Source organism: Bos mutus, chromosome 4 (genome assembly GCF_027580195.1).
Source record: "Bos mutus isolate GX-2022 chromosome 4, NWIPB_WYAK_1.1, whole genome shotgun sequence".
Lineage (NCBI taxonomy): Eukaryota > Metazoa > Chordata > Mammalia > Artiodactyla > Bovidae > Bos > Bos mutus.
The window spans coordinates 1288518-1302439 of NC_091620.1; positions in this window are offsets into that span (position 1 = coordinate 1288518).

Below are 13922 nucleotides of genomic sequence, written 5' to 3' on the forward strand. Positions count from 1 at the left end.
ACTCGGCCAGTAGGAGGCAGTGGAGGAGTCTGGAGGGTAGAAGGAGGGACCCCAGGGATTTCGTCTTCCCCCCTGTTTTGCCTCGGGTGGCATCTTGCATAGTGTGTCTGTCCTCCGTGATTCCCACTCCACCAGGTCCAGCTGCCACCTGGCAGCCTCAACTACGGCTCTGACCTTGAACCCCTGAGCAGAAATCTGGCAGCCGTGGGGGTGAATGAAGTGGGCAGCTGGGGTGGAAGATGCTGGGAAGGCTCCGGAGGGCAGTGGGGCCAGCGTGGGCAAGAGGACAGGGGGGGCTGGTGCTCGGAGACTTGTATCCAAGACAAGACGATGCCAACTAGAAGGACCAGACTGAGCCTGAGTTTTGACGGACCGGCCCAGCCGTCACGTGAATGTGTTGTACCAAGCGGCAGAAGGGACCTGGGCGGCACAGTGAGGAACTGTCACTGACCTTCAGACCAGAGATATTCATGGCTCAGGCCAGGATGGGAGCGGCAGGGTGGTGAGTCGTCGCTTCCGGGTAGATTTTTGCAGGCAGAATCCCCAGGATTTGCGGACAGGTTGGATGTGAGGTCTAGCAGAGAAAGCGTGCCCTGTGGCTCTGAAGTTTTTGGCCTGAGCAAGTGGAAAGATCCTATCTCCCGGGAGGAGGGGCTGGGAAGTGGAGAGTCTGCTTTTAGCTACAATGTATCTGAGATGTAGGAAACCCTGGGAAAAAAACAGAGGGAAAACACCAGGGCGACATCTGGCTGGAGAGGGGCATTGAAAAGTCATCAACCAAAGGCTGGCATTTCAAGCCATGAAGCAGAAAGACACTTGGGCAAGAGTGTAGACAGCAGAGAGAAGGGGTGAGGATTGCACAGGTGGCCCTCCCCGGGGAGAGGTTTGGGGAGATACGGAGGAACCAGCAAAGGGCCCACGAGGGAGCAGTCAAGAATTAGGAAGACAGCCAGGAGAGGTGGATCCAGAGACCACCAGACAGAGCGTCTGGGGAGGGGAGGAGCAGTCAGTGCTCAGTGAGTGACAAGGGGATGCAAGATGACCGTGGGTACACACCGCTGTGCGTGAAATAGGTCACCAACAAGGGCCTCCTGTGTAGCTCAGGGAGCTCTGCTCAACAGTCTGTAACCACCTAAGTGGGAAAAGAATCTGAAAAAGAACAGATGCATGTCTGTGTGTGTGCTAAGTCACTTCAGGGGTGTCCGACTCTTTGCGACCCTGTGGACTGTAGCCTGACAGGCTCCTCTGTCTATGGAATTTTCCAGGCAAGAATCTTGGAGAGGGTTGCCATTTCCTCCTCCAGGGGATCTTCCTGACTCAGGGATCAAACCAGCATCTCTTAACGTCTCCTGCATTGGCAGGCAGATTCTTTACCACTCGCTCCATGGGGGAACCCAGATATATGTCTGTGTATCACTGAATCACTTTCTGTACCCCTGAAACTAACAACATTGTAAGTCAACCATACTTAATTTTTTTTAAGTTAAGAAAATTAAAAAAATGACTGTGGCATTTGGTGACACGGAGGCCACTGGCAGCCTGGACAAGAGCTCGGGCTGGCCGGGGCCACAGCCCTGTGGAGTGGGCTCGAGAGGGACCAGTTAGTGGACACGGCACAAAGTGGAAGGCTTCCTGGAGCTTCCCTCCCTGGGGAGCAGAGAGACAGGCGGTGGGGAGAGAGGAATGGGGTCAGGAGAGGGCCTGTCTTAAGAGGGGGCTGTCACACGTGCTCATCTGCCAGTGTCACGACTCTGTCACTGTCGGGAGTGGGGAGGGGGCGGGAACCGAGGATGCAGAAAAGAGGAGGAGAAACGTCGGGAGTGAAAGGCTGGGGCAGGCAGGAGGGGTGCTGTGTGCTGACAAGAAGACAACCCACCATGAGACCGGAGGGGCGGGGGGACGTCTTCCTGAGCGCCTCTAATTTCCTTGGGACTAGGAACCGACGCCACTGCTGGACGGAGGGAGAGCTGGATGTGGGGGGTGGTGGGGGATGTCGAGAGAGGAAAGTTTGGGAGTGGCAGGGCGGCTCTTGCAGACGTTCCCCCCACAAGTGGGAGGGAGAGATCTGTGCTGCTTCTAACTCAGGAACACGTCCGGAGCACCGTGCCTGTCTGCTTACAGAGCCCTGCGCCATCCTTGGGAACAGCCGCATGGCATCGGTACAAAATGTATTTGTCGCGATTATGGTTTATCACGTTATGTGCGTTTAAACCATCCCCTCCTGATGAACACGTAGGCTGCTTCCGGGGCTGGAATGCTTGCACACCCGTCTTTTCACACGTTTGGCAGTTGGTGTGACGGTTCGTGCTCAGATGGGGGTTGCTGGGGCCAAGCATGTGTGCACACCTGGTTCCTGTCTGTCCACAGATAGGAAATTGGTCCTTCTCAGAGGCTCACTGCTCTTCATTTCCACCTGCAGCGTGCACTCGGACCGTCTCCCCAGGCCTTCTCCAAAACAGTGTAGTTTCTCGCCCTGATATTTTCCAATCTGTTAGGGAACAGTAGAGTCTCTGTACTTTTTCTGTGTCTTTCTTGTTATGAATGAGGGTGAACACCTTTCTGTGCAGTTGTATTTCCTTTACGGTTCCCTTTCTGTGATTATCTGTCTCTACTCTTTGCCCCTTCGCCTGTCTTATCTATTCATAGGAGCTTTTTATATATATGGGAAAAATTAGCCCCTTGTCAGTACTGTGGGTTGCAAACATTTCTTCCCAGTCTGTTTGTGTTTCGGCTTTGTTTATCTTGCCCTTTTTTCATTCAGGATTGTGCCCTTTTTGTGTAGTTTGTTCTATTGATTAGTTCTGTATGGCTCCTGGCGTTTTCAATCCTCTTTACAGAAGGGCGATGAGAGAAGTCAGACCTGTCTCTAACACTCCCTGGCGGAGTGCGTGCTCAGATGCTCAGTCGTGTCCAACTCTTTCGTGGACTGTAGCCTGCCTGGCTCCTCTATCCATGGGAATACTAGAGTCAGCTGCCATTTCCTCCTCCGGGGATCTTCCCAATCCAGGGATTGAACTGTGTCTCTTGGGTCCTCTGCATTGGCAGGTGGCTTCTTTACCACTTGCACCGCCTGGGAAGTACCCCACCCCCCTCCCCCGACCAAGGAATGTCTTCCGTCAACTTTGTGACTATCTTGAAGTGCCTGGGCGAGTGTACTTAGCATGGAAGATGCAAGAGGGAAAGGGAAAGAACATCCTATTTCTCTTATGGTAGAGCAGATTGACCAGTTTAAAGTACATATTTGTATTTCATATTTTTATATTTTTATTTCCTTATCACCAAAATGCTTTTCAATGTGCTTTTCATAGTTGAGAAAAAATATTTTGCCTAAATTGACTCCACTGTTGAAAGAGTGATGCCTTAGATTGAACCATCATAGCTGCAGACTCAATCTTTTCCTAAATAAAAATGTAAAGCCTCAGAAAAAACTAAAGATAGCTCCCTTCTTTTCCCTGCATCAGTCCCCAAAGCAGGCGCATGGCAGTGGCACCGTCAATGCTGTTTGTATTCCTGAATTCCTCTGGAAAATTGCAAAAAGTTCATCATTTCCTGGGTACACGTCCTGTTGCCATCTGAGGTCTATCTGGCCCATACTCAGAGGTGATGTCCACCCTGGAGGAGAGCCCGTTTCCCAGAAACACTGCTCCAGAGTTGCCGTGGGTCCCGGGGCCTGACACCTCGGACATGGAGCCACCTTCCTGTTTCTCACAGAACGGTCCTCCTGCACTTGCTTCAGAATGGCTCAGGAGTGTCCTGGTCTCCTTCCAGAGACAAAACACCTGCGCACGTGGTCTCTCCTGCCAAGAGAAGGGCAGGTGCCATGCCTGCCTGTCACCAGAAGGTGTGTGGCTTTGGGGGGTGTCCTTGGAGAATAGCCCCATCCCTCGGGATTACCAGGCAGGAGAGCACACTGTCTCCCAGGGAGCAGATTCTGGCTGTGTGGGTGGAAAGCCCATAAGCTCCTGCTCCCAGAGGGGGAGAAGGTGCGGTAGGGGGTGCCCACTCTCATCCCCTTTGCATTTTCCGTACAAAACGTCTGCAGCAAACACTGGCTGAAGAGAGGTTATGTCATAGGAGGTGCAAACGTGGGCTTAGCGTTACTGATGACTTTTAGATTGAATGACAGGGGAGTGAGTTAGAGGCCTGGAAATGGGATATTGTCTAAGGACCAGGTGGAAAGCAGAATTTTTATTAAGATGAAAAAGAGATCGCACTGGATTTTGGAAGGTGTCATGGACTTTGGACTGGCAGCCCAGAAGAAGAGGGGGACAGAGAGTTATCTGGGGTTTAGGTTCCAAGAAGGAGGGTGGGGGAGCCTGGTAGAAGAACTGTTTCTACTCGGAACTGTTCCAACCAGAGCTGTGTCTGCAAGGACTCACATCTATGAGGGCCAGGGGCTGCATGTACCTGGCCAACTTGGGGATCTGATCATTTGAATCATAAAAAAGACCTCTGTTTAGACCCCCAGTATACAAGTCCTGTTTGGTTTTAAAACCAGAAACAGTTGTCTTTATCCTGAACCCTTGGTTTATTTGTTCCTTGTGGACATGGGGACTGACAGTCGTCTTCACGGCTGGCCAGAGCTCAGAGCATGGAAACTGTAACCCACCCGCACATATGCGGTCCATTAATTGCTTTATCCTCCTTTGGGGAGACTTGAGTCCCGCACTGGTAGAGGCTGCCCTTCTAACTCTGGGTTCTGGTCTCTGCCTACCAGCTCAGCCAATCATAAGCCCTTCTCTTGGGGGCGTGGTCCTAGGCAGCCAATCAGAGCCCTTCCCTGGGATTCTAACTGGGGCTGACCCCACTGAAGGGCAGTAGCCTGAGAAGTTGGACATAGCACTCTCTCATCCCCACAGGAGGGGGAGAACACTAATGCCTTGTTCCCCATTGTCCCAAAATCCAGCTCCTCCTCCCTCTCCCTGTGTCTTTTCTTAAGATGGACCTGGATTTTTGTCTCTTGCAAGATGAGAGTCCTCACTAAGAAATTTCTTACTTTTAGTTAATCTTGTATTTTTTACAAGATTATTATTTATATCTACGAGATTATTATTATTTTTTATAATAATATCTAGATTATTCTTTCTAGAACAAGGCAAGGAGGGGGAAAACAGAGGCAAGAAGGACGAAGAGAAGAAAAGGAAGGCTATATGAGCAATGTTTATAACTCTTACTAGTACCCATTATCTAACAGTTACAGCCTGACTTCTCTGCCCCTTGGCCACCCCTGACATGGTCCTCACTGTGGTCAGGGGAGTCCTGGTGGCCCTCATGACCAGAAATCTCCCTGGAGGGCCTGCAAGCCCTGGCATGTGTATCCTCAAGCCTGTTCTGAGTATCTGTGGGAATGGAGTTCTTGGTGGTTGTAATGCCCCAACAGTGCCCGTGGGCTGCCAGGGCCATTGTCAGAGGCTCAGCTCAGGCAGAAGCCCTGGGTGTTCTTGTTAGTCTGGAGATTCAGATGAGTGTCTCTGATGGGTGTTTATGGAATTGGAGTCCAAAAATCTTTTATAAGAAGAGAAATTTTCCCCCTTTGTAATTGGAGACAGCCCGATTAAAGTATACTAATGACTAGGATTATCGATGTCCATTAGTAATTTTTCAAGTTACCTGAGCAGGGAAAAAAATTAGTGATTTAGAAACTAAAGCTCAGCATCATCAGGTATATGTTGGGCATTTGCTTTGACGGGCATAATTCAGTTCTCTTTATTTTTGGTTAAACTACCATGGCACTGTAACCAGATACCTCCAGGCTAGGGAACAGACTGAGTAATGAGAAAACAAGGTTGTTGGGCTCATATTCCGGGTCAGATTGCTAGTTCAGAAAATTACTCAGATCTGATGCAGAAGAATCCACTTTCCTCTGGTTTACTCTTACCACATCCTCATTTTTGGGGGGTTCTAGTATCTCTATTTTTAAATTCAGATTCACAAAATGGCAGGTCCTAGAAGGTAACGGCACCCCACTCCAGTACTCTTGCCTGGAGAATCCCATGGATGGAGGAGCCTGGTAGGCTGCAGTCCATGGGGTCGCAAAGAGTCAGACACGACTGAGCAACTTCACTTTCACTTTCACTTTTCACTTTCATGCATTGGAGAAGGAAATGGCAACCCACTCCAGTGTTCTTGCCTGGAGAATCCCAGGGACGGGGGAGCCTGGTGGGCTGCCGTCTATGGGGTCGCACAGAGTCGGACACGACTGAAGCGACTTAGCAGCAGCAGAGCCACGTGACATGACAAAGCACCCCTCCTGGTATTCTACCACTATTCTGCTTTCCTTGAGAGTGAGGGAACAGACAAAAATAATGGTTTTTATAATAGTCCATTGGGAAGATCTGTATTTGTTCTAATGGTTTTCCCACAGCTCAAAATATTTTGAAACTATTTTTAAAAAATAATTTCATGCCAATTGGTGAGGTGCAAAGAACAAAAAGTCTCCATGTCAATAAATTTATGATAGCATATTTGTGAAAGTACCAAGCAAAATCCTTAGTGTGGAAGTGGTGCATAAAGAGTCCAGTGGGGTGGGGGAACTTCCCTGGCCATTCAGTGGTTAAGACTCTGTGCTTCCACTGCAGGGGGCAAGGGCTCAATTCCTGGTCAGGGAACTAAGATCCTGCATGTCATGTGGCACAGCCAAATAAATAAATAAATCCAGTGGAAATTTCTGCTGCAGGTCAAAGTGCAATTTCTGTCACAGTCTGTCCATATCTCATCAGCCCATGGCTTTTGTTCTCCGTGACCCTCTTTAATGAAAACTGGGGTCTGTTTCAGGTGGAACTACCAGCATCCCAGGGATTACTCAGTGTATCTCCCTCCCTTATTGTACAATTTCAGAGGCTGCTGTTTTCCCACTGTGTCTGTGTTGGTGGGGATTCTTGGGGATGCAGATGCCAACACAGGATTAGATGCGCAGGAGATGTTTGGGGGAAATACAGTGATGGATAGAGGCACTGAGGTGGGGAGAGCCTCAGACCAAGTATGTGTCTGACCCTGTGCTCAGAGCTGGGGAAGGCAGGCTTGGGTAGGAAAAGCCTCAGCCCACACAGTTCTGGGAAACTCTTACAGACCAATGAGGAGTTCTCCAAGCAGAAGTCAGCCATCAGAGGAAAACCTGAGAGGCAGGAAGGGGCAGCTCTAGGCCCTCCCAGCTTCCGCATCTTCTGTGACTGCGTGGGGACAGCCAGGGAAAGTGGGACCTCAGGGCAAATGCAGTGCGGACCCCAAAGGGGGTGGTATCTGGAATGTCCATCAAGAGTGCGTCTACAGCAGGTCCTTTGGAAGGAGAGTTGGGTGTCACCTCCATGGCCACTGCGTCCCACTTTGTACCACACCAGCCCACCTTTCTGCGCCTGCTTGGGGGGCAGCTCCCCCACGGTTCCTGGGCCTCTCGTCTGGAGGGGACTAAGCAGAGGTGGGTGGGGTGGCTGGAAGCCCCACGCTGCAGCTGGTCTTGGGCCACCGTGGGCTCTTCTCATGGGCTCTGTGACCATAAGCACCTGTGTGGGTTGGATCGTGCCCCCAGAGAGACATGTGGCAGCCCAGCCACTCAGCTCACACCCTCTCTTACGTGTCATATCACACCCCTCAGCATTTAGGACGAACAGCCTTGTTGGACTTACCTGTGTATCTCACCTTGCTCCGTGCAAAGATTTTAGGCAACTACTGCTTCCTCTTGTTTGCTGAAAGGTTTACTTGTTTTATTTTTTCAAGACTGACTGAATTGTTTTTGGAGTCAACCTCCAACCTCCGAGCCCAGCACACAGCCGGCCTCAACAGGAGGTCTTCAGGGCCTGCCTGGAGGGGCGGCCACACCTCCTGGGTGCAGGCCTCTTACAGACCGAACTGTCTGCACCCCAACTGTGTCCGTCTCCCCGCTCTTGATGGACAGCAGCTCTGCCACGTTCTGTCGAGAGTTCTAAGTGTCTCTCTGAAGGCCTTGACCGTCTATGATCTGACCACCCAGACTCCAGCAAAAGCTACAAGAAGACAGTCAGTTGGGGGTTCGAGCAGAATTTAAACTCACCCCAGTCTCAAACTAGAAAATGCTTTCTTCTTGGAAGAAAAGGTATGACAAACCTAAACAGTGTTTTAAAAAGCAAAGATGTCATTTTGCCGACAAAGGCCGGTGTAGTCAAAGCTATGGTTTTCCCAGTAATCTTGTGTGGATGTGAGAGTTGGACCATAAAGAACTCTGAGCACTGAAGAACTGATGCTTTCAAACTGTGGTGCTGGAGAAGTCTCCTGAGAGTCCCTTGGACTGCAAGGAGATCACACCAATCAGTCTTAAAGGAAATCAGTCCTGAATATTCTTTGGAAGGATTGATGCTGAAGCTGAAGCTCCAATAATTTGGCCAGCTGATGCAAAGAGCCGACTCACTGAAAAAGACCGTGATGCTGGAAAAGACTGAAGGCAGAAGGAGAAGAGGGTGACAGAGGATGAGATGGTTGGATGGCATCACTGATTCAATGGACATGAACTTGGGTAAACTCCAGGAGATAGTAAGGGACAGGGAGGCCTGGAGTGCTGCAGTCCATGGGGTTGCAAAGAGTTGGACATTACTTAGCGATTGAACAGCAATAAGTCTCAAACTCCCCAAGTCCTTTCGTAACTCTCAATGGGGAAAAAAAATTAGATTCCAGACCTTGCCACATGCAATTTAATGCACAAAAAAGGGGACAGGGGACCTATTTCAAATGCTAATCAAAGCAGTTTGCATGGAGCGTGGCAGCGGCTGCATTTATGCCCATAAGCTTCCATTTTACTGAAGAAGAGACTTGGCTTATCTCCAGTCAAGGCCACAGAACTATTGGTTCTCGTGACACACCGTGAAATCCAGTGGGTTGAGGAGAGAGCTGGGGATGCAGGGCCTCCTGGAGACCAGCTCTGCCTCGTGACGCCCGGTGGCTCTGTGGTGCCGCCCCAAGGACTCATCCCGACCTGTGAAATGTGAGCTGAGTGTGTGAGAATAATCCTTGTCACAGGATCCTGGGGTGTCAGAACTGGGGGACCCAGTGGCCCTCTGCTCTCATCACACCTTTCCAATGAGGAAGATGCTGGCCACCCCCAGGGCCCCCACCCTTGCCTCCTCTGTCAGCTGACTCACTGCCTCGACCCTCCTCATGGCAAGTCGGGTCCTGGATTTGAGCCCCCTCCCCACCAGCAGGGTGGGCCTGGCCTGCTCAGCTTCCTCACCTGGGCAGTGGGTGTCCGCCCCACCTGGCGCATTATTCTGAGACCTGAAGGAGGGTGTATGTGTCACAGCCCTTTATAAAGGGTGAAGCTCTCTCCTAATATGTTATGTCCCATGCATCAGAGAAGGCCCTGGAAGGAAGGACCCACATTCCTGCTGGAATGGACAAGCCCATGGGTAGCAGCAAAGGCCCATGAGCAGACAGCGTGGGAGCAAGCAGGGGGTTCAGCCCGGGGTGCCTGGGTCCTCGGTGGAAACAGTGTCACTATTAAGAAATGGAGACGGGAGATTAAGATGTTACGGACACACAGCACCAAGAGACAGGGCCATGACTTCAAACCAGGACCGCTGGCCCCAGAGCAGGTGCCCAGAACTGTGGCCCTGCAGGAAGAGGGTCTCCAGGCTGAGTGGTCCCACTTTCAGTTACCAGCCACAAGCTTAAGAGACCCTTACAGGCGCTACCTGAGGCCACAGGACCCTTCCAGAGAGCCTTCTCTCTCCCACCCCACTGGGTGACGTTTCAAGCTCTCTAACCCTCCTCAAGCCTCCGGCATGCCCCCCTCCCTGCCTCCTCCAATAACCTCTCACCTGTTTCTCCAGCAAAGGGCCCATCAGAAGGGAACTCCCGCCGTGGCCCCCCACCAGCAGTGACACCCACAGAGGCACACCATGCCCACTCTCCTCTGGCCCCATGAAAGACACTCCCTGCTTTTCACCAGATGCCCCCTGCTCTACTCAAATAATGATCCCCTTTCTATCCCGCTCCATCAGTGTTTCTTTCTCTTGTGCAGTGGTTCTTAACCTTGGCTACAGGTTGGAATCACCAAACTTTAAAAAAAAAAACACAAGGAGCCCCAAGATTCTGACTTCAGTGACCTGGGGTCCTCCAGGCATCGGGAAACCTGAGCTCTCAGAAGCCTGCAACCCAACCCGCCAGCTTTCCCTGCCAATCCCACCATTATGACCAGCGCACAAACAGCTACTCTTTCCCAACACGTCCACCTTTCCAACCAAGCTCTTCCAAAGAGCTGTCTAGCCCTATAGTCCCTCCTTTGACCACTGACATTCCTCTTCAGTTCAGTTCAGTCACGTTCAACTCTTGCAACCGCATGGACTGCAGCACGCCAGGCCTCCCTGTCCATCACCAACTCTCGGAGCTTGCTCAAACTCACGTCCTTCGAGTCAGTGATGCCATCCGATCACCTCATCCTCTGTCGTCCCCTTCTACTCCTGCCCTCAATCTTTCCCAGCATCAGGGTCTTTTCCATGAGTCAGTTCTTCACATCAGGTGGCCAAAGTATTGGAGCTTCAGCTTCAGCATCAGTCCTTCCAATGAACATTCAGGACTGATTTCCTTTAGGATGGACTGGTCTGATCTCCTTCAGACCCTCCTGCAATTGTCCTTGGAGCTGAAAACACCGCCCTGAAGCGCTGGGCTGCTGCGTTGCTGGGCCACGTAGGACCCCAGCCCAATCGTACTCAGCTCCGGCAGCACTGACTGACTGTCTCTTCCTTCCCCCTCTGACATCACACCGTGGCTTGCCTTCTACATAACCAGCCGTTTATCCTCAGTCTCCGCTGCCGGTTCCTCCTGATGTACTTGTCCTGGTGGCACAGGGCTCCGTCCTGGGACCTCCTCTCACTCCCTCATGTACTCATCCTGTCCTGTGGCTTTAGAACTCGTCTGTTCACCAGTGAGTCACAAGTGGACTCCTCTGATCTACACCTCTTTCCAAACTCCACATGCGCAGATCCAAATACCTACTTGAATCTCCTCTGCGTGTCCACAGATGTAGGTTTCAAACTGACCACTCCCCTGAGCTGAAGCTCTGCCCTTCCTCTCCCTCCCAAAGCTGTTCTTTCTCACCATCCTCCGTTCTCACCACAGCCCTGCCAGCCTTCCTGTTACTCAAGCCAGAAACGGAGATGTCTTTGCCTGGTTTTCCTATACACATGTCCAATTCCATCATCAAATCCAGGTGGCCCTAACATCAGAGCACAGCCAGAACCACCACATCACACCACCCCCTCAGTGCCAGTCTGCTCCAGCGTGGATCATCTGTCACCTGGTAACGGCTTTCTGCTTCCACCCCCGGTCCCCGTCATCGAGTCTCAAAACAATAGAGTGATCCTCTGCCAAAAACCCCCAAAGGCTCCAATCTCACTCAGTGAAAGCCCACGGACCCCCAGTGACCTGCCTCCATTCCTCTCTGGCCTTGTCCCCCACCCCTTGTCCACGCATTGCCCTCGTGCAGCCAGCCACGTGCCCAGCTGTGCTCCAGCAGGCCTTTGCACTGGCTGCTCTCTGCCTGCAGGGTCCCAGTGATCTACTTTCCCCATTCCTCCAGCTCTCCACCCCAAGGGACTCAGTGAGTGCCTCCCAGACCACTGCTTTTACATATAAATTGCCTTTCTGGACACTCCCCATCTACCTTCTTCGCTTATTTTTCTCCTTGGCACATGTTGCCTCCTAATTCACTGCATAACTTATATATATTGTGTTTATTGTATACAAACAGATGTCCACCTGTCTTGTTCCGTGTCCAGGACCTAGTACAGTGCCTGGCACTTCAGTTCAGTTCAGTTCCTCAGTCGTCTCCGACTCTTTGCAACCCTATGGACTGCAGCACACCAGGCCTCCCTGTCCATCACCAACTCCCAGAGTTTACTCAAACTCACGTCCATTGAGTTGGTGATGCCATCCAACCATCTTATCCTCTGTTGTCCCCTTCTCCTCCTGCCCTCAATCTCTCCCAGCATCAGGGTCTTTTCAAATGAGTCAGCTCTTCGCATCAGGTGGCCAAAGTATTGGAGTTTCAGCTTCAACATCAGTCCTTCCAATGAACACTCAGGACTGATTTCCTTTAAGATGGACTGGTTGGATCTCTTTGCACTCCAAGGGACTCTCAAGAGTCTTCTCCAACACCACAGTTCAAAAGCATCAATTCTTTGGTGCTCAGCTTTCTTTATAGTCTAACTCTCACTACTGCAAAAACCATAGCCTTGACTAGATGGACCTTTGTTAGCAAAGTAATATCTCTGTTTTTTAATATGCTGTCTAGTTTGGTCATAACTTTCCTTCCAAAGAATAAGTGTCTTTTAATTTAATGGCTGCAGTCACCATCTGCAGTGATTTTGGAGCCCCCCCAAAAAAGTCAGCCATTGTTTCCCCATCTATTTACCATGAAGTGATGGGATTGGATGCCATGATCTTTGTTTTCTGAATGTTGAGCTTTAAGCCAACTATTTCACTCTCCTCTTTCACTTTCATCAAGAGGCTCTTTAGTTCTTCTTCACTTTCTGCCATAAGGATGGTATCATCTGCATGTCTGAGGTTATTGATATGTCTCCCAGCAATCTTGATTCCAGCTTGTGTTTCATCCAGCCCAGCATTTCTCATGATGTACTCTGCATAGAAGTTAAATAAGCAGGGTGACAATACACAGCCTTGATGTACTCCTTTTCCTATTTGGAACCAGTCTGTTGTTCCATATCCAGTTCTAACTTTTGCTTCCTGACCTGCATACAGGTTTTTCAAGAGGCAGGTCAGGTGGTCTGGTATTTCCATCTCTTTCAGAATTTTCCACAGTTTATTGTGATCCACACAGTCAAAGGCTTTGGCATAGTCAATAAAGCAGAAATAGATGTTTTTCTGGAACTCTCTTGCTTTTTCCATGATCCAGCAGATGTTGGCAATTTGATCTCTGGTTCCTCTGCCTTTTCTAAAACCAGCTTGAACATCAGGAAGTTCACGGTTCACATATAGCTGAAGCCTGGCTTGGAGAATTTTGAGCATTACTTTACTAAGGTGTGAGATGAGTGCAATTGTGTGGTAGTTTGAGCATTCTTTGGCATTGCCTTTCTTTGGGATTGGAATGAAAACTGCCCTTTTCCAGTCCTGTGGCCACTGCTGAGTTTTCCAAATCTGCTGGCATATTGAGTGAGCACTTTCACAGCATCATCTTTCAGGATTTGAAATAGCTCAACTGGAATTCCATCCCCTCCACTAGCTTTGTTCATAGTGATGCTTCCTAAGGCCCACTTGACTTCAAATTCCAGGATGTCTGGCTCTAGGTGAGTGATCACACCATCGTGATTATCTGGGTCATGAAAATCTTTTTTGTAGAGTTCTTCTGTGTATTCTTTCCACCTCTTAATATCTTCTGCTTCTGTTAGGTCCATACCATTTCCATCCTTTATTGTGCCCATCTTTGCATGAAATATTCCCTTGGTATCTCTAATTTTCTTGAAGAAATCTCTAGTCTTTCCCATTCTATTGTTTTCCTCTAGTTCTTTACACTGATCACTGAGGAAGGCTTTCTTATCTCTCCTTGCTATTCTTTGAAACTCTGCATTCAGATGCTTATATCTTTCCTTTTCTCCTATTTTTTGCTTCTCTTCTTTTCACACCTATTTGTAAGGCCTCCACAGACAGCCATTTTGCTGTTTTGCATTTCTTTTTCTTGGGGATGGTCTTGATCCCTGCCTCCTGTACAATGTCAAGAACCTCGGTCCATAGTTCATCAGGCACTCCGTCTATCAGATCTAGACCCTTAAATCTATTTCTCACTTCCACTGTATAATTATAAGGGATTTGATTTAGGTCATATCTGAATGGTCTAGTGGTTTTCCCTACTTTCTTCAATTTCAGTCTGAATTTGGCAATAAGGAGTTCATGATCTGAGCAATAGTCAGCTCCCGGTCTTGTTTTTGCTAACTGTATAGAGC